This window comes from Buteo buteo, chromosome Z (genome assembly GCF_964188355.1).
Source record: "Buteo buteo chromosome Z, bButBut1.hap1.1, whole genome shotgun sequence".
In the NCBI taxonomy this organism is placed as follows: Eukaryota; Metazoa; Chordata; class Aves; order Accipitriformes; family Accipitridae; genus Buteo; species Buteo buteo.
Genome location: NC_134204.1, coordinates 64,956,841 through 64,978,419, shown reverse-complemented (window position 1 = coordinate 64,978,419; position 21,579 = coordinate 64,956,841). Strand labels below are relative to the sequence as shown.

At 40.3% G+C, this 21,579-nt stretch overlaps 1 long non-coding RNA gene across 1 annotated transcript in view; it reads right to left on the bottom strand.

Annotated features, from left to right (window-relative positions):
• Nucleotides 1-1,664: 1,664 nt before the first annotated feature.
• Nucleotides 1,665-21,579, bottom strand: part of LOC142027393 (uncharacterized) — a 30,731-nt gene continuing 10,816 nt past the window's right edge. The window contains exon 5 of the long non-coding RNA XR_012649120.1: nucleotides 1,665-3,461. This is a non-coding gene — a long non-coding RNA (uncharacterized LOC142027393). The remainder of the gene's footprint in view (nucleotides 3,462-21,579) is intronic.

Below are 21,579 nucleotides of genomic sequence, written 5' to 3'. Positions count from 1 at the left end.
ACACTGCATGGTGTTCATGTTTTACATTAAATTGTAAAGTGATGAGGAAGTATCATCTGTTTCCAACAATGAAGATATATTGCTTTATAGGCATTTGGATGGGAGGCTAACCTGGTCCAAACTCTGAGATGGATCTGCTCAGATCTTCTCCTTATACTGAACTCCCAAGGGAAGACCAAAAGACTTAAAATCAGAAAATCACATTTTTCATTTAAAAGCTAGAAATATAATTCTTTTGAAATAAAGAAAACACAAAACAACAAATGAGGACAGAAGTAAAAAGGGTCTGTGTAAGACTCACTGCCCACTGCTCTTTTGCCAGCCAAATGCTGTTGTTGTTGGAGTATCTCCTCCCTGAGATGGCTCTTCAGCTTGAGAAGGGCCAAGTAGAAAGGCAAAGCCCTCTCCCTTGCCCTCCCTCCAGGGAGCTGTGACTGCCTCAGTCTTCTTAAAAGAACATGTAGATCCAAGGCAAGAGCACAACAGATACTCTCTGTCATGGGCAAAATGACCACAGAGTTTTCTCAGGTGTTTCCTCCAATTTTGGGGTGGAGAGCGCCTGCAGAGGGAGGTGTTTTTTCCACAACAGTAGTAAAAGATCAAGCACTTAGCTCTCGTGCAGCAAAGTTGCAACGGCTAATTGTTTTTATATGGAAATCCTTTCATAAGATATGAAGATATATGGCATTTTAATTTATACTTCGGTTACTGAGTGATGCATGCAAATAATTAATTGAAATATTTGACTGAAATGATAATTTGGTCAAAAAAAAAAAAAAAAGGGAAGAGAGGCATTATGATCCAAAAGCAACAGTGCCTCCTGCTCATTACAAAGAGGAAGTATTTTCAAGGCAGCTAAAATGTCACTCGGGGGGTCGAAAATAAATGAAGAAAAGTTTTGGCAGAGAGATTTCAATTCTTGTTTTAAACTGCTCAAGTGAGATATCAGTGTACAGAAACCCCAAATGTGAACAAAATTAATGCTTTGCAGCTATGCAAATTTTAAACATGCATAGAAGGATAATAATATGATAACTTAAAGTAGTTACCATGTATTGTAATATTGCCAGTGACTGTTCGATCAAAGACAATGTAAAAACTTGATGATGTGTATCACGTTGTGATAATGAATCTATTAATTAACACACACTTTTTATGCCAACGTGTTCATAGATTATGCAGCTTGCAGGAGAGTCACAAGAGGTCTGGAACACTGGTGTATGTTCAGGATTTGGTTTTGAATTACTGAATAAGTGGTTGCCCAGAGTGTTAATCTCCATTAGGAAATTTCTAAAACAACTGTCACCTAGGCAATACCCTAGCAAACTGGCTTTGTAGGTCAAGAATGTCTGGTGGACTGCAAGGAGCTTTACTCTTTTCTTCTGTGCTTGTACAGAAGAATCTACCAGAGGGAGATTGCATAGCGCATGTCTTTTTCTTTTCCCTTTCCTTGGTTATGGTCAGGAGAACTTCTACAGGGAAAACTCTGCCATGTGTGTGGTGGGTTGACCCTGGCTGAACGCCAGGTGCCCACCAAAGCCGTTCTATCACTCCCCCATCCTCAGCTGGACAGGGGAGAGAAAAATATAACAAAAACTTGTGGGTCGAGATAAGGACAGGAGAGATCATTCACTAATTACCGTCACGGGCAAAACAGACTCAGCTTAGGGAAAATTAGCTCAATTTATTACACATCAGCCAGAGTAAGGTAATGAGAAATAAAACGAAATCTCAGAACACCTTCCCACCACCCCTCCCTTCTTCCCGGGCACAACTTCACTCCCGGATTTCTCCACCAAGCCCCCCCAGTGGCACAAGGGGGACAGGGATGGGGTTTACGGTCATCACACGTTATTTTCTGCCGCTTCACCTCCTCAGGGCGAGGGCTGATCACACTCTTCCCCCACTCCAGCGTGGGGTCCCACCCACGGGAGACAGTCCTCCACGAACGTCTCCAACGTGGGCCATTCCCATGGCCTGCAGTTCTTCACAAACTGCTCCAGCGTGGGTCCTTTCCACGGTGTGCAGTCCTTCAGGAGCACACTGCTCCAGCGCGGGTCCCCCACGGGGTCACAAGTCCTGCCAGAAAACCTGCTCCACGGGCTCCTCTCTCCGCAGATCTGCAGGTCCTGCCAGGAACCTGCTCCAGCGCGGGGTTCCCACGGGGTCACAGCCTCCTTCGGGAACCCACCTGCTCCGGCGTGGGGTCCTCCACGGGCTGCAGGTGGAGATCTGCTCCCCCGTGGACCTCCCTGGACTGCAGGGGGACAGCCTGCCTCACCAGGGTCTTCACCACGGGCTGCAGGGGAATCTTCGCTCCGGCGCCTGGAGCATCTCCTCCCCCTCCTTCTTCACTGACCTTGGTGTCCGCAGGCTTGTTTCTCTTACATGTTCTCACTCCTCTCTCCGGCTGCTGTTTCTCACTCTCCCAACTTTTTTTCCTTCTTAAAAATGTTATCACAGAGGCGTTACCACTACCACTGCTTGGCTCGGCCTTGGCTGGCGGTGGGTCCGTCTCAGAGCCGACTGGTATGGGCTCGCTCTCTCTCGAACACAGGGGAAGCTTCCAGCAGCTTCTTACAGAAGCCACCCCTGTAACCCCCCCACTACCAAAACCTTGCCACATAAAACCAATACAATGTGACAAGAGTGAACTGGCCTTTTCTACAAATTCAATCCATGAAGGCCTCAAAGAGAAGTATTTTTCTCCCTGCTTCTTGCTTGCTTCACCTGTGGGCTTTGCCTTGCTTCAGAAGGGTGCAGTGGTCTTAAGGGACTCCTGGAGAGGGATGTGCCTCTGGAGTAACCATGTCTTTGAAAATCTGCAGTGAAAACAAACTACAGCCTCGCATGGACAAACTGAGACAGATTTTGGTATGTCACATGATAACCAAACTACTTCTACATTTTTATTCATCCTTAGATGTGTACGCTTTTCACAGTCCTGGATGGAGAAGATACGTAGCAAGACTGCTGCAACCAAGTTCTCCTCTTTGGGGAGTAGCACTTTCTAGTGAGCTGGAGACATGAAGGGGCAGGTGTGCCATTAGTATCACCCCATCATCTTGATTTAGAGATCTGTTAAGTTTCATTCTTCTTTGGTAAATTAGGATAATTTGAGATGTGCATGTAATATTATGTTCCGGTCAGTTTTTTGAGGTAATCTGTCCTCTGATATCTATTACTCCAGACTTGCCTAGCATCTTCATGCTGAAGGCTGATTTCAGATGTCTGAATTTAGTTTTCTTTACTTTTTTAATGCTTTTCTGAAGAAGTGAGGTTGAAGATTCAGCAGTAACTGACGAAATTTCTGTATCTGGTATTGCTATGAAAATCAGAGAGGATGACTGAGATTTGAGAGAAGTTTGCCAGTAGTGGGCACTGTCATTCCCTCAGCCAAAGTATGGATCATTCTTGTAACTTAGGACCAGAACTTGTTCTCAGCAATGTTACGTAATTTCCTGTGGCGGGGAAAAAAAAAAAAAGAAAAAGAAAAAGTGTTCTTGAAGGTAATTCTGTGATGTTAGCAAGGTGAGAGAGAAGATTTAAGTGTTTTTTTCATCAGATAGATCACCTACACCATATTTCAAGTATTTGCATCTTAAAGCCGTTTTTCTGCAGCAATAACAGAGAAGAAAGGGTGAACACACTGCTTTGTGGGTATCAATCCAACTCTATTACCAGAACTAAGTATAGTTGAAATAAATAAAACCCGTTTGTTACTCTAAATTAGAAACAGCAAAAAAAAGAAATCTATTGTTCGGATACACTGAAGCATTTGGCTCAAGGGGTTATTGCCATCATCAGACAAAAGCTGACACATGGCATTGTGCTGCACTGCATATTGTGCTCCAGTAGGCATGCAAACACAATGTTGCTCACGTTTGTATCATATGGCATTGGCGTAACACCGTAGTCTTGAAATGTTAAGTAAGGACAACTATCTGTCTTTGTGTGCTAGTAGGTGGAACTTTAAATTGTGTCACCACCACAGAGTTACTGATGAAAAAAAACATGTCTGGAGCATTACTGTAAGTTTTTTAAAATAAATCTTAATTAAAAGCCAAACTATGGGTTTGGAAAAGTAATCTGCTCTCTAGTAATGTGTCAGGAAGACAAACACAAGGTAGGTCAGGAAACAGGCTTTCAATAGTGGTGCTGGAGAGGTCAGTGAGAGACAGCAGTATTGACTGTGGTAAGAACGGCATGCATTGTGTAGATGAGGTCTGCAGCAGGAAATTAATGATCTAAGCTGGTGAGCTGTTCTATACATGGGGCCAAGAATATGTCATGAGCTTTTCTAAATCTAGCTGAGTGCAGGAGCTGGAAGATCAGCTGTTACAGATAGAACAACAAAGAATATGGCTAGCAGGGAGCTTTTAAGATATCTAGTTCATTCCCAACCCCAGGAACTCTGCCTGAAAATTTCCTTACAAAAGTTTTTTTCTAGGAGATGCTGTAATCTTTTGTAGATAACCCATTCTTGCCCTTAACCATCCACACAATCAAAGACATCTAATCAATATGCTATTCAGGATTATTGCTTCTTCTCCCACATCCAGGAGACACAGGGAAATATTTATTAATTTTTTCACTGTGGTGTAGTCCCTAGACTAAATAAATATCTCTGTCATCTCCAACTCCCCACCCCCCTCACCCTGCCCCCTATGTTTCCAGTTGTTGTTAGTCTCCTCTGGAAACTTTCCACTAATATAACAGTTTCTAAACTGTGGTACTTGGAGCAAAGTATTTCCATTAGTAAACGCTTTTACTCATGTGGGTTCTTTAGTCAGTCTTGACTGACTATTAATACCTCAGATGATGCTGTATTGCAGAAGTATGAGTTGGTAAAGCCTTTGTGGTCTGTGAGTCATTCCATCACCAGCTCCTTTCCTGCAAAACTGCTGCATAGATGTTCTTCAGGTTGAACTTCTGTAGTTGATTATCCCACAGAAACATAACATTGTGCACAGATTATTTCCTTGACTTGTCAAGATAATTTTAAATGCTCTTTATCTGCCCGAGTGCAATCTTTTCTACTTCATACACACACAAACTTATTAAGTGCACTGTCTACTCAAGGATTCAGATCATTAATGTGAAAACCCATTTGATATATTTTTACAGTTTGACGGTGAAACATGAAGAACTACTCTGACTATGATTTTTCTAATCAATTCTATATTTTTTCATGGTAGCTCCCACCTGGACTGTATTTCTGCATTACACTGATGGAAAGGTCATGAGAGACAGCACCTTCCCTAAAGTAAGAGATACTGCATCTACTGTCTTCTGTCTATCTACAAAGCTTGCTAAGAATTTTTTAGGCTTTAAGGAGATTGTCTTGGAGGGCAATGTATTTTCCCTTACTTGTGGCTTTTAGGTTAGTCAAACTGGTGGCAGGAATGCCAGAAGGGAATTGGCTAAGGGAATTGACTGGATGACATCTTGAGGTCTATTTCAACCCAGTTTTCTGTGATGGAAAGCCAGTGCTGGCTAGATTGCTCTTTGGCACTCTACTAGCTTTATATAAGCCTGATGGATGCAGCCTACAGAGACTTATCACATAAACCTCAATTATATGTGCTCCAGGAAAAAGCTGGAACAAAGAGATATACTGGGTTATATTAGTGAAAAAATGATTTTGCGAAATGGAGAGAGGTTACTCAGGTATACATCTCATCCTTAAATAAGGACTACAGTAACACCTTAGTGGAGTCTTTGCTTTCATATCTTCTTGGTAGTTGTATACTTTATGCTCTGCCAATATAAATAACTTGTCAGCTTGCACCAAGTCCCTTAGTTCCTGTCTGCTCTGCTGTCATTTTCCTACTTGCAAAGCCACCAATAAGTTCAAAGGGCTTTGACGCTGAAGTTTTGAAACCAATACAGTTTAAAGCAGCCTCCATGGAGTTACAGAAGTCACTTGCACATCCTTGGCTCAGGCCCAAGTTTGTATCCACCTCTTTCTTTGCAGAGCTGAGGTGTGACATAATTCTGCATGTCGTTTCAGAAGGAACAATGGGCTGAAAAGGAGAGCTGTGAGCCATGTTTTAAAGTAAGTGCTTTGAGATGCATTGAAAAGAGATTTAATAGCTTTTTCTGTTCATGGCTGTCAAGGTAAAGAAATGTGGGGAAAGGAGTATAGAGGGGATAAACAGGTTTTGTCTTCCATTTTACCTGCATATGATAACTTTCTGTTGATGTCACAGTTGTCTCCAGCCTCAGCCATAGTTTCTACCCAGCTTAGTACTGCAAGAGCTTAGTACTACTTAATACATGCAGTTTAGAAACTGGACTTTTGTCTCTACCAAAATTCAGTTTTTCATCAAGCAAGAGTTATATAACAATTGGGGTTTTTTTTGGTTTGTTTTTTTTTTTTTTTTAATCAAGCCCTTCCATATTACAGGTAGTGATGCCTAACACCTTACTTCCATGTTTCCCGTTGCACAAACACATTCAACAAGGGCATATAAAAACTACATGACACTTATCTCAGTATTTCCATGAGGCTTAGACAGCAAGACTGGATTGCACAGAAGGTGGGCAGAGGCAGAAACTGTTGTTCTGGGTATGCCATTTCTGAAAGCTGAGTATTCTCTTAACCATGTATGTGTAAACCCTAGTTTCTTCTTTCAGTGAGAAACATAATTTGTATCCCTCTTGTAGGGGAAAAATGGCAGTTCTTACATTTCAATAAATATGAATTGTAGAATTTTTTGTGCTATTTCCTGTTGTAATCAACAAACAAAGCAGTAAGCCATTTTGTTTTGCTTTAGTGAATATTCTGGAGTAATCTTAAGAAGCTGGCTTTTTTTGTTGTTGTTTCCAATGTTTCTTTGTTGCCCAAATGGTCTGTTAAGCTTGTCTAACTTCCTCAATGACTTTGGTCTGAAGAGAAAGACATTCTGGATTCTGTCTGGAATATTAAAATAGGCTGAGATTTGATTTGTAAAACAATTTGTAAGTTCTAATCCCTTATTCTGTACATGCAAACTCATGTAGTGAAAATATCTGGGCTGCAGATGTGAGCATTCGAATGCTTGTGATTAACAACACAAGTACTGGCAAATAAGTAAACTCACTGTGGATAATCTTATACTGATTTTTTAATAAAAAGTTTCATATTTCTGCCCTTTTCTCCTTTTTCTTCTTCTTTTGCCCACTTGTCCCAAATATAAATTCTTGTTGCACCTAAATGAAAATCTTTCTTTTATCATGTATGAAATAACCTAATCTTATTATTAATTTTTAAAAAAATATATCAGGGTTTTCACCACTTTTATGCAGAGAGTTAGTTACCCTGGAGCTATGCAGTTGGCTTGTTTGACTGCTGGGAAGACATCAGGGCAGTTCACCCAAAACGTGAGTGATGCCTTTCTTGCTACTATTGCCAGGTCTAGGCTACTATGCTTCTAGTCTGACCTGTGGCCACAAGGAATGCACCTTGCAAGAACAGCATGAGATACTGTACTAATAAAAATATTTAGGGTTAGGCCTTGGCCTGAATCTTTTTCCACTTACGGCCTTAGTCAAATCACAATATAATAAGAACTGCTTAAATCCAGCTGACTGAAACTCCTGCTCACTGAAGTATTTCCACTGTGTTCCGTACTTGAGCTAAAGGCACAGTCTGTTTTCCAGTCTTTTGCTCAGTTTAATTAATATAGTGCATTTCTTAGAAGGGTACTCAAGAATGCCATGCACCTTTTGTTCACTGAGTTACAGAGGTCTTAGGTAGCACAAGCCCTTCTGTGAAGGCTAGACTCTGCTGTGAGTTATCACCTCTGGAAAGACTGCACTATCTGCTTGAAACAACACCTTTAACAATAAACAGAACCTCTCCCAGGCCTTTACTTGGTTTCTAAAATATTTGGCAGCCACTGCAAAATTCTTAAAACTGAATAATAATCTTTAGGAATCTTGGGTGAAGTAAGAACCTTCTTCTGTTCTTTAACTTGTATTAAATGAGGTAATTTCATAGAAGATGCAGAAATGTTTGTGAGTAAAAGCATCGTGGCAGACTCTTTAGCTTACAGTTTTGTGAATGCAAAATTGTTCAAGGACTACATCAAATGCATTCTACAAAAGAATGCAAGTCTAACAGTGTCAGAACAAGCTTCAGGTGTCAGGTCCCTCTCAAGTCTAGTGCCAACTGGGGTTACCTTGTTTAAAAGGGGTGGGGGAGAAAGGTAAGTGTGTCTGTGTGGAGACATGAATATTCAGTCTGGCCCAATATTAAATGCAAACCCCAATCCACTTCTGTAGTCATGTGGCAGGAGATGTGACTATCTCCCAGAACCTTACAGTGGCAAGTGTGTAGTGGGTTGTCCTGTCTGGATGAGGCCTTCCAGTATAGTGTATTATGACAAGCTTGACTTTGCTGTATAACAGTTGTTTGGGTTTTTTTTTTTTTTAGTATTTCATTTTTTAGTATTTTTTTAAGAAACAGAATTAAGCGTAGTACCTACAAGTTGTATCAGACACTGTTTTAGTGTTCACCTACTTGAGAAATTTCTCAGAGTATCATTAAAGGACAATGCCATATGTAATGACTTGAATCTTCCTACTAGGATGGCTACCATGCTGTCCTGGTTTCAGCTGGGATAGAATTAATTGTCTTCCTAGTAGCTGGTACAGTGCTGTTTTGAGTTCAGTATGAGAAGAATGTTGATAACACTGATGTTTTCAGCTGTTGCTAAGTAATGTTTAGTCTCAAGTCAAGGATTTTTCAGCTTCTGATGCCCAGCCAGCGAGAAGGCTGGAGGGGCACAAGAAGCTGGGATGGGACACAGTCAGGGCAGCTGACCCAAAGTGGCCAACACTGTATTCCATACCATGGGACGTCATGCCCAGTATATAAACTGGGGGGAGTGGGGGCAGGGGGATCACTGCTCTGGGATTAACTGGTTAATTGGTGAGCAATTGCACTGTGCATCATTTGTATATTCCAATCCTTTTATCATTACTGCTGTCCCTTTATTAGTGTTATCATTACCATTATTAGTTTCTTCTTTTTATATTCTATTAAACCTTTCTTATCGCAACCCACAAGTTTTATTTCTTTTCCCAATTTTCTGCCCCATCCCACTGGGGGCAGGGGGAGTGAGTGAGTGGCTGTGTGGTGCTTAGCTGCTGGCTGGGGTTAAACCACAACACATGCTGTCATATAAGGCTGTCAATTATGGTAATGCTTCCACTCTATGTTAACACTTATGTCACTTTTTTATCAACAGATTATATGAAGATTTCTCTAGCTTTGTGTGTGCTTGCATTTAATGCTTTATATGGCTGAATAAAAGCTGACAGGTTGAATGATGGTAAAGTAATAAATAATGAAATCTGAGACTCATGCTATATAAATACGGAAGCCACAAACATCTGAGAAAACAGAACGTTGCCTCTTAAAAATGAAATCTTTAATTGTAAAAAATGCACCCAGCAGCTCAGGGATGTTCTGGAAGCTTGGTATGATGCTACCTGCATGCAGAAGGGAGCTTGCTATGTGAAGCTTTGACTTTTTGCCTCTGATCAGGCACAGCCTGATTATTTTGAATGGCAAAGGAATGACAGTTGTTGAGTCCTGTGTTTGTCTATTTGGAAATATTTATTCTTTTCACTATGTTATCAAATTAAATTCCACACCATTTTAGTTTCCTTTTCACTTTAGAAGGATGCCAAAAATTAACCGAGGGACAAGAGTGTTTCATTTTTATCACTTCACAATGGTTTAGGGGAATGGCAGACCACAATTACAATCACATCTTTAAATATTTACCTATCTCGGGATCTACAGCTTGGATGATACAGAGTTTATTCTGTTTACAATTGATTTTATTTTTAGAGGCAAATATTTAGGGTCAAATCCAGACTTATTCATGGAAGGTACTGAACTCAACAGCTTAAATCAATGAGAACTATGAATACTGATTATATCAAGATGTAATGAATTATGCTTTCAAGTGTTTACCCCTTCTCAAGGTTTAGCTCATAATGTGATTAATCACATAGGTATGACAGGCAGGATTTCAACCATAACATTCTAACTAACATATCTAAGTATGTGCAAATAGTGATGAAAAAAGAAACAGGATCTTTTCAGGTGAAAAGTGGCTTCCTGACCTTCAATAACTTTGTTATTCCAGTGAGTTTACTGCAGATGGAGAAGACGGAGTGGACCATCCACATACTGGTGTAGCCAAGCTCTGCTTTCTGATGTGCTAAGGCTGTATGTTGCACTAGGAACAAGCCATCAAAGTCTTGAGACATGAGCAATATAACTGCACTGTTTTTGCAGCTTACAGACTGTAAATCATGATGCTACTGGAAATAAGGATAGGACTGGCCCACATACAGAAAGATACCTGGCTGTGCTAATGTAGCTAAAAGGAAAATGGAAATTACAACATGCTCATAGCATGATGTAAAACCACTTCAATTTTCGCAAATCAAGGAGGAAGATAGCTGAGAAGAAAGGAGTATTTCTGTGTGAATACCAGGGGAAGGTCCATGGTCAGGGCACACATACAGCACACATCTCTTGTTCTGGCTGTGTGCTGGGGCCAGAGTTTCTCTAAGAGACTTGGTGCAGAGAGGAGCTCTGAGAAATCACAGGGTAAGGAAGCATAGGAAAGCATAATTCTGAATAAATGCAATTCTTCCCTTTAAGCTTGTCTAGGGCATGGCAGCAGATGGAACAGAAAGATAACAAAGTTACCCTTGCTCAGTCAAAGACATATGCAGAAGAGAAATTTCACCTCATTAGTGTCTGTCTTAATGTCTAGCAAAAATTTCTCTTGCTAAATCACTTCACTGACATGCCAGTCTCTGCTGTAACAACCACTACACTACCATATTCCATGCATTGTAAATGCCTGCATTTCTAGTGTTTGTTATGCAGCTCTATTAACCTGTATCATCAGTGTTTTTGCAAAGAACTGCACAAATAAAATAGCCAGCTGATGCTCCAACTTTTTACATACTTCTGCCTGTTCAAAAAACTCTACTAAGTAAACATTTTCTTTGGTTTCCACATATTTATCACTACACATATCTGCCTGTGCTAGTGGTACCCCTGTGACTACACAGCAGAAGTCACAAGAACTATACAGAAAAGGAAACAGGAAACATACTTTATTAGTTTGGCGATGATGATAAGGTTCAATTATTTTACCAACAGAAAAAAAGTGCTTTCTGCAGCTGATAATACATGGTATATGTATAGTCAATTTCAGTAATTGCTAATATGTAATTCAAGCTGGTATTCTTAATTTACTGAAAATTTTTAATGCATTTGCTGTAATTGCTTATAAAAGAAAAAACAAGGAAATCTTAACTCATTCTGGTCCAGCCAATTTTGCTTTCTTTACAAATTGTAGCCTAGCTTCACGAGGAAAGCCTGTAGGTGCCATCTGTCCCCAAGCCCAGCCTGGAGCAGGGTGACCTGGGCTCTCCTTGAGAATTACCTTAAGCAGAGGAGGCATTGAATCCAAGTTCTGGAAAAAAATGTTCCAGGCTGCGTTTTTATGTCTATTCCTGTCAGCTCTTTTTTTTTCAAAAGGAGAAAGGCTTCTACCATAGAAAGGCAACTCCAGACCATGAATCACAAATAACTGGAAGAAGATGCTTGATTAAGACAGAAGCTTTGGAGAGCAGTGAGACTTAGGGCATTTTTACACTAATGAGGTCAGACAGACTTGGTCTTGCTTCCTTCCACTGCTCACCTTGAGACCATAAGTGCAGGGAACAAGGCTGCGGGACATACCTGAGCTGGCTGGACAAGCAATTTGTCCTTCCTAGCTCAAGGTAATGTGCTCTCAACAATTCTGTTTATTCAATTTGTATCTATTGCATTAACAGATCTACAACTCTCATGAGGGAAAAAAAAGTGGTTAGAAGGATGAATATAGTCAAATACACATAAATACTTAAAATTCAACCCCCAGACACATTACACCAGCAAAGATAGAATCATTGCTGCTGTTAGACATCTCACTTGAGTTCAATAAACATATTTTTACAAAACCCTAAATTTTTTGCTAATGAATCACAAATAAGAGACCTCAAATGAACTATGGATATTTTGTCTTTTCTGTCTTATTAGGGACCAGTCACATGGGAAATGTAGGCACACTCTGAATCACTGGAATAATGTAGGCATGCCAAGAAATGGCAACACAAGGGAGCTCAAGACTGCAGCTGTGCTTTGCTGCTGTGTTAATCCATAGATAGACAAGATGAGAGGGCTTTTTATACCCTCTCTTCCCCTTGTCCAGCTGAAAGCAACAAGCAAAATATGGTAAGTATTCACAAAGACTAACTTTCACCTGGGAGGTCTTCAGGGGTTTGTTCAGTGCTAATCCGCACGACCTAAGCCACAACCACCTTAGCTTCTGCCTCTAAAGGTTTCCTACACTGGGAAGCATTGTCTTATCTTTGCTGAGCAGTTAACACATAATCTCACTTGGACGCAGAAAATTAGATATTACTACATCAGTCTCTTTGAGGCAGTGGTCTGGTAGGCTTTTTGTACAGCACATGCTGTGCAAAATCTAGAGGACTGCACTTTTCATTAAATACAACCACAGACATTGCTTTCTTCAAAACACAGCTGGAAGAGGGGATGGAGGTGATGCTCCGTACTGGTATAGGACAAATATCAGAGTCTTGGACATCAGGAATCCCTGCCTCACTGAATGCTGGAGCCCGTAGGCTGTATAGTCATGCTCCTCTTCTTTTTCTTCCTCAAAGACTTTATTCAATGCTTTGGCAGGGAGAGATACACACAGCAAAATATTAGTCTGGGAGGGTTTCCAAAAGGTAGGAGATGAGTTTCTAATCCCAAGATGATGATGTAAGAGGGAAGATACTGTTCCTGTTTCTGGCTTGCTTTTATACTGATGTGTGTTCAGGAGAGATTTCAGGCTCTGAATTCAAAGTGGAGAGAGGTGCTCACCTCCAATGCTTGCTAACCTGGGGAACGGGTCGCATACAAAGTACATTTTTTACACTTGTGTTTACCTATTAGCTAGCTCTTGTGGATCCTGTTCGCAAATCCCTCTTTCTTCTGCACAAGCAGCCTAGGTGCTTGAGGCTGGGTTCCACTACCTCAAAGTTAGGTTTTTTGCAGTGCTCAGCATTGTGACGCCAGAGTGGCTTCACAATGTAGTGTGCTAAATGTGATAGATACAGAGAGGGTAGAGTACCTGATATTACTGTACATAGAGGTTTTGATCCAGCATCTATTGAAATTAATATCTTTTCACTTTGTCTCGCAGGCATTTGATCCTACCGAATATTTGATTTCGAGGTGAGGAATTTGGCTTACATTCTTCAGAAAACAGGACTAAAAAGTAGGCTCAAACACAATTCTGATAGGGATTTTATATAGGGATTGATATTTCTCTTTGCATCAGCTGTACTTACAGACAGCAGGTAGTAAGACCAAGACTTTCACAAGCCTGCATTGACATTGGAACCACTGCCTTCGGTGCCCAATCTCATACATTTACAATGCTTGATACTTGAGACTGCCTTCTCAGCACCTTCCGAAGCTCAGGCCTTTTTAAAGCAGTGAGTATCAAGAAATCTATCTTGTATGTAGATCAAGTGGTATCTATCAAGAAATAAAAGATAAATTTTCAAGGCCATTTCTGAAAAAAGAAAGAAAAATTGTTTAAAAGATATGGAAAGATTAGATTCTTTAGCAGAGCAGTTAACAGGAAGCAGACCAATGAATTAAGCAAATGAACATAAGGTATGGTTACACATATTATGGGATAAAGAAACATACTGTGTCATCCGCCTCTCAATTCAATTTGTGAAGAAGAGATCTAGAAGTATTATGCAGTTCTCTGATGCCTCAGTAATTTTCAATTCATCTCCCCCAAATTAAAATCAAAGCTTTTGCAAGTCATCTACAAAGTACAAATATTATGGGAAGCAGTTTGGAACTAGAAAGCTGTCTTTTTCGCAATATTGTGTGCTGCAAAAGCTCTAACTAAATCTAAAATAGATGCTTTTTTTGTCTTTGGCGTAGCCATGTGAGGGAGTACAATAAAACAAAGGGAGTACAAAACAATGCCCTATATATTTATAGACTGGATATAAATAGTCCAGCTGCAAATGTTGAAGTTCAATTTCTTCATTGCTCCTTTATTTTTCTTACATTTACAAGGTTACAAGATAAGCACGATTATTTTTGTGTAGATTGCTAATGCTACTCCCATTAGATGAAAGACAGAGAATTCAAAGGTGAAATTAATATACAGAAAGGATTTGGCTTATCTTTCATTAACTGAGTATCTCCACTACAGCAGTGCTTCTCTTTTGGCAAGATCAGCATTTCTCAACACTGTTCCTCTTTTCCTCTTTCTTTCAATAATCCTTCTACATCTTCCCTCTTCATATAATTGAAATCAATATTCCCAGCTAAAACTGTTCTCCAAATCCAGTTTATTGAAAGAGATAGATAGAGTGCAATGGAAAAGGAATAAAATCGTAAAATCTGAAAATTCGTTTTTCTCCCCATGACAAAAAAATGTTAGGCATAAGATTCCTTTTGGGAAGGTGAAGAAAAATGTTGAATGAAAAGTATTCACCAGCTGTCAGTTAAAAAGTGACTCAAGGAGCCTATTCTGCCCCCCTCCCCTTGTTTTTTTTAAATTAAATCAGTCTGCAATTGCATATAGTTATGTACAAAACTCAAGCTATTGCCACTAGAGACACACAGGGTGGCAGGCGAAGGGAGAAAAAATACACTGTAAAAGAAGAGGAGAAACCTTTCTGTGTATCATCCTTGATTAAACTATCACTTTTGATAAAAGGCTATTTATGTTTCAGTTTGAAATCTAATTGCTCTGATTATCCAGCTAACTCAGTCATGTGAATAATCTTCCTCTAAAATCAGAGCAAAAAAGCTTTTTCAGGATTTAGTTCCCTGAATGGTTTGCTGGAGGAGTCTCTCTCTTTGCCCACTGACTTAAGTCACCTCGCCATCTTAGCAGGGGCATTCTTGCCAGGACTCACACCCTTACAACAGGCAAAATAAAGGTATGCTGTATTTTAATGCAAAGTTTGTTCACATTCAACTACATTTTCCTTTGTTTTATTTATTTACAGTAGGGCCTTGGTGGAAGAGCAGTAAGATTATCAGGGCTGCTATGCATCCTCTTAGTACTTAAAACTATAATCTTAAAGTGTATATGCAGAGAGCAAAAAAACACTGTAAGAATTAATGGGTTTGAAATGTTTTGATGAAGTGACTTGCTATTCTGCCTCAGTAAATGAAATTATTTAGTAAATTTTAGTGTTGTGGCCTTGCCACATAACAGTCTATTTTAATGCTTGAGAAAAATTATACAGTGGGGGAAAAAAAGTAGTGATTATTTACTGCAAACTTGATTTCAGGGCCCCACTAAACTGTCTTTTGAAAATGCAAGCGTATTAAATGGTTCTCCCTTGTTAACACAACTGTGTTGACTTCTTCAAGGAAATCCACTGAATTTTTAGATAGGGGCCTACCTGAAGGGTAAGAAAAAATTTTGATTCTTCCCCAAAATCTTATTGATCCATGTGTGTATTACTTCTATCTTTTATTACAGTTCTTACTCAGTTTTGCAGTCCTGACATCAGGTTTACTGGTCTGTAGTGTCACTTATCTTCCCAGGAACCTTGGCATCATATTGGCCATTTGCCAGCTGTCTGGTGTTGATGTTGTCTTAAGCAAGAGGTTATATATTCTGCAGTTAGTAATTCAGCTATTGCGTCTTGAATCACCAAATGTATAGATAAATTCTGCCTGAAACTCCCTCCTTTATTTGTTTTTCCCATATCCTCTTTTTCTCAAAAATCAATACGAAATAGGTATTCAAATTGTCCATCTGGATCTTTTCTTTATGGGGGACTTGTTGAAAGATGTAAGATCAGGACTCAAGGCTTTTAGGCCTCCATCACATCTGCTGCTTGATTATGCAGATGCTTTCCCTTCTATCAGTCAAATTCCTGAGTCACTTGGTTTTTGGGGATGCCCAGGAATAAAATCTTACATGTAATGATCAGGTAAGCCCCCAGCTCATGTCCACGTCTGACCAAAACAAACTGATTTTGAGTATTTCTTCTACCTCTCCCACCATCACAGCCAACTCCAGCAGGCACTTTTGCGACTTGCTATATATTTTCTCTCTTTCCCTCACTGCCCTTTCCAAAACAGAGGCACTGCTACCTGTTCCCACAAATTCACTTATTAAATAATCTCATGGGCTAGAACTGTCTCCTAGCATGTGAGAGACCATGCTGTGGATCTCTCCTGTGTGATAAAATCTTAAATCCCTCTGAGCTGGATTCTCTAATTGCCAGAATATAGGGTAAGGTTTTCCCAATTACCTTACTGTTGAACAGAATAATTAAATAGCCATTGCAAAGCTCTACACACAAATGGCTGAGGAAGTCATTTGGGATTTGGAAGCCTGGACTCCAGTCCCTGCACTAATGAGTGTTTAAAGTGTATTCTATTAAGAGACCCATTTCAGAAAACCCTCTAGGTTAGTGGCTAAAGCATTGAGCTAAGAGATGCACATTAAAGCTCACCAAGCAGAGGAAGATATTGACCGTATTCGTTCCGCATCTTGGGCGTGTGCTGAGCAGGTGAAACACGGCACAGGCACTGCTGCATCCTCTTCTTCCTTTTCTGACTTCCCCTCCATTTTGCACGGAGCAGTGATGAATAATGTGCCCCAGGAAACAGTCTGGGTTTGGGAGTCTATCTTGTGTACTGTATGGTAGCATCTTATTTTCATGAAGTGCCATCGTCCCTCAAATGCCAGTTGTCTACTGTCTAAATCAGGTTCATGTGTTGCTTCTCAATTTCACAGTTAGATGACTAACTCTTCCAGTGTATTGTGTAAAGTTTCAAGTTGTAATTGGCAAGTAAAGCTTCTGGGTTGTATTGGTGGCTTGATACCAAAGAACTGTTATAGTGCGGAGAAATTATTGAATTTATTGCTACTGCTGATGTGGCGCCCAGCTTTTGAACCTCTAGTTCTTGTCACAGAGGTTAAGTGATGCTCTGTGGAGCTGAGTGGGTATTCAGTAGTGAAGAGTTTCACTGATTAAATGGTTGTCGTGGTTTAACCCCAGCCAGCAACCATGCAGCTGCTCGCTCATTTCCCCCACCCCGCAGTGGGATGGGGGGAGAATTGGGACAAAAAAGTAAAACTCATGGGTCAAGATAAGAACAGTTTAATAGGACAGAAAGGAAGGAAATAATAATTATAATAATAACAATAATAAAAATAATAAAAAAGTTGGAACATACGAAACAAGTGATGCACAATGCAATTGCTCACTACTTGCCGATCAATGCCAAGTTAGTTCCCAAGCAGCGATCCCACCCTCCCCTGGCCAACTCCCCCCAGTACATGGTATGGAATATTCCTTTGGGCAGTTTGGGTCAGCTGTCCTGGCTGTGTCCCCTCCCAACTTCTTGTGCCCCTCCAGCCTTCTCGCTGGCTGGCCATCAGAAGCTGAAAAATCCTTGACTTAGTATAAACACTACTTAGAAACAACTGAAAACATCAGTGTGTTATCAACATTATTCTCATACTAAATCCAAAACTTAACACTACACCAGGTACTAGAAAGAAAACTAACTCTATCCCAGCCAAAACCAGGACAACGCTTTACAGTTATATGATTTATGTTCTCGTGTAATAAGGTTCATAATTTTACACAATTATTGTAAAGATTTACTCAGGTAAGAGATAATTAATGTAAACCATGATTAAGAAATCCACCTCATGAAGTTCAACAAGGCCAAGTGCAAGGTCCTGCACATGGGTCAGGACAATTCCTAGCATAAATACAGGCTGGGCAATGAGTGGATCAAGCAGAGCCCTGAGGAGAAGGACTTGGGGGTGTTGCTTGATGAGCTCAACATGACCTGGCAATATGCACTTGCAGCCCAGAAAGCCAACCATGTCCTGAGCTGCATCAAAAGAAGTGTGACCAGCAGGTTGAGGGAGGTGGTTCTCCTCCTCTACTCCACTCTCTTGAGACCCCACCTGGACTACTGCGTTCAGCTCTGGGGCCCCCAACATAAGAAGGACATGGACCTGTTGGAGCAAGTCCAGAGGAGGGCCATGAAGATGATCAGGGGGCTGGACCACCTCTCCTATGAAGACAGGCTGAGAGCGTTCGGGTTGTTCAGCCTGGGGGAGAGAAGGCTCCAGGAAGACCTTACAGCAGCCTTCCAGTACCTGAAGGGCGCCTACAAGAAAGCCCAAGAGGGACTTTTTACAAGGACATGTAGTGATAGGACAAGGGGTAATGGCTTTAAACTGAAAGAGGGTAGATTTAGATTGGATGTAAGGAAGAAGTTCTTGACTGTGAGGGTGGTGAGGCACTGGAACGGGTTGCCCAGAGAGACTGTGGATGCCCCATCCCTGGAAGTGTTCAAGGCCAGGTTGGATGGGGCTTTGGGCAAGCTGGTCTAGTGGAAGGTGTCCCTGCCCATGGCGGGGGTGTTGGAACTAGAGGACCTTCAAGGTCCCTTCCAGCCCAAACCATTCAATGACTCATTCTATAAGCTATGAGCAGCTATTCAAAACAGGCAAATCTTGAAATGTGAGAGGGTGTTCTACAATACATAGTATTTGTCTACCTTAAGTGAGCACCTTTTCAAATTAATTTCGAAAATTAAGAAAATACAGTTTCAAAGATAAGATCATGAGCTATTCTCAAGCTCCTAATCTGGATTCTTTTCTAATAGTTTCTTCTTTTGCCAATGGTTTTCTGTGCTTTGCTGATAATTTGTCATTTCTCCAGTACCAGGATTATGACACATCTTCATCCTAGTTTGGTCATGTACTTAGTGCTCATCTGGATCCCTGGAAAAAGTTGACTAGAGATGGGCAATTTAGCGGCCAAAAATCACCCCCTAAAAAGTTCACTCTTGAGATACTCAGGGAATGCAGATATTCAGAGAAAATGAAGACAATGCAAAAGGATTTTTTAACAGAAGTTATAAAAATGCTAATACTCCTCTTGCCAAAGGAGAATAATCTTATGTAGTTTATTGTAAAAAGTGGATGTTTACATCCATGGTGGACTAGAAATGCTACTGCAATAAATATTATTCCTACAAGCAGGATTTGTGGGGAAAAATGCTAGCAATCAATTCATGTTTATTCATTATTATTAACTATTTATTCAGACTTAAATGCCTATTGTTGTTAAACATCTTAAAATTCCTCAGTGACCTTATTCTTTCATTTTCCTTCAGTGAGATAAAATGAGAAGGATTCTCTTCAGTAAAATAGATGTAAAGGGATGACTGCTTAGCACTGGAAATTTCTAGAATTATACAAAATTGTTATTAGATAATTATGGTTTTGGAGATTCCCAAGAGGCTATATTGTTCCAGGTAACTATATAAACCTAAATTAAGGATTTGCTTTCTGTAAGAAGGAAAGATAGTCTTCTGCTTTGAATCTTCTTGCCTGTTTCATTCATTCACATATAAATCAAGAATATATACAAGAACATGTTCTTGCAATAAACATATTTAGGTAATCTCTTTACACAGAAATATAAGAGTGGTACAGCAGCTGGACAAACTGATTAACATTGTGCACAGTTCTTCAAATTTCAGATACGAATTTCTTGGGCTTCTCCTTGAAAGTTCTTCTCATCTAGCATGTCTTATTTGTGTCCACTGTCATATTGTTACTGAGAAAGTACTTTCCAGTATGTCTGATTTCAATATTTAAGGCCTCTTTTCATGTACTTCCCTCCTCCCCGAATTAGCATAATTCCAGTTATCTACTTTTAATATGATGTCTATATTTATTTAATACTTGTACCTTAATGCTACAAGAGAATCAGTGCCACCACGAAAAATAGCTGTTCTAAATCAAAACTACTGATTAGCCTAATACTTTCTTCTCAGATCGTTCATGAAGCACATATTCAGTACCCATTTTCTCCATAACCTTACGAAAGACACTGTCTTGTTTAGTCTAGAAAAAGTCTTTACATCCAGGCAAATCACCTGTCTTCACTTGCACTGGCACTGTGCCACTATTTTCTTTAGGCCTGGAATACCTGCACCCTTCTTCTGCCTAGTATTGAAAAATAAAAGCTTGTACTAGAATTAAGAAAGAGTATTAAATCTGTCAGTATCATAGTAATTAGATTTTCAGAATTGCTATGCACCTGATCTAATTGTCAGTTTGGCAAAATACATCAGCTAAGAAGTTCCAAAAGATCTGGCACACGGCCTCCAAGAGTTTGACATAACTTGTTGGGTGCCTGAGCCATATTCTTCACAGGTATAGCAGAAATGAATCTGTCCCCTTGACTGCACTGCTCTGTTACGTGTACGTTTAGAAAAACCTGAACATTCTTAAGTGTCCTGTCAAGTAAACTGGGTTAATCTTTGCACATGCCTTTACAGGATAAAGGATGTTATTAGGGTGGTCTGGTCATCACTAATTACAAGTTCTTTGCTTGGACTTCGCAGATAAGCTTGGCTTCAACAAACGACATAAAGTTGGGAACCTTAGGAAACAACTGCTTTAATGTAGCAATAAATGGACAATTTTAAACTTCCTTTTACAAAGTCACCTGCAGTGGGAATATTACCCATCACTGGACATAGCTCAGTGAACAGCTTCAGTATGCAGTCACAGCAAAAGATGCATACGTAAGTCACAGGATGAAAAATAACAGGAATAGCTTAATAACTTTGAAGGCAAAGCAGTAGCCACCTTCTCTGAAGTGCTGTACTGCACATTCTCTTTCAAGAAGGGCACTTCAGTGCTAAAGGAGGCTGAGAAAGGGATAATTCTACTGGCCAGGCATAGAAAACACTTGTGAAAAGAGCATACTGCAAGCCCTCCTTACTTAGCTTTTTTGAGCAGTCTTCTAAATATCTGCACTCCACAATGTTATAAGAATAGTGTATTAAATAAAAGGGCCTAAAAATAAAATACATGTTACAGAAAACCAGAACAGGACCTGCATCTTCTGTCTCTTACCAGAAAAGTTAGCAGCAAGTAAATGAAGTATTAGAAATTGGAATATTCAAAATTTATAACAGGATTCTTTTCTCACAAATATGAACCTTTGCAAATTACTGTCTCGGTAAATCTGAGCTTTAAACTCAGAGAGATTAGAAGGCAGCTGGGGTATCAATTTAGATTTATATCTGGCATTTCAAATTAGAGACCTTGGAAGACAAATCCAACCTATTAGCTTGTAGCCATCACTGCCAAAACTACTATGGGCCAGAGCTGAGACCAGACAGGCACCCCTGCCCTGATGGCCCGCTGCATGGTGGAGATGCACTGGAAAGGGGCTCCTACCAGCAGCAGAGCTATGCTTGTCTCTCCTTCCACATGGACCCATCTTTCCACACTGGTCACCAGGCTTCTGTCACCCATGTAATTTAAAGTCAGCCTGAAAGCACCCCCCATTCTTCTGTCCTTGTAAGCACTAGCAAGTGGGATGGATTATCCTGCACCTACTGCCAACTCCTTGGCACTCTCCATCTACTGAATCTCTGATTAGTTCCTGTCAGGG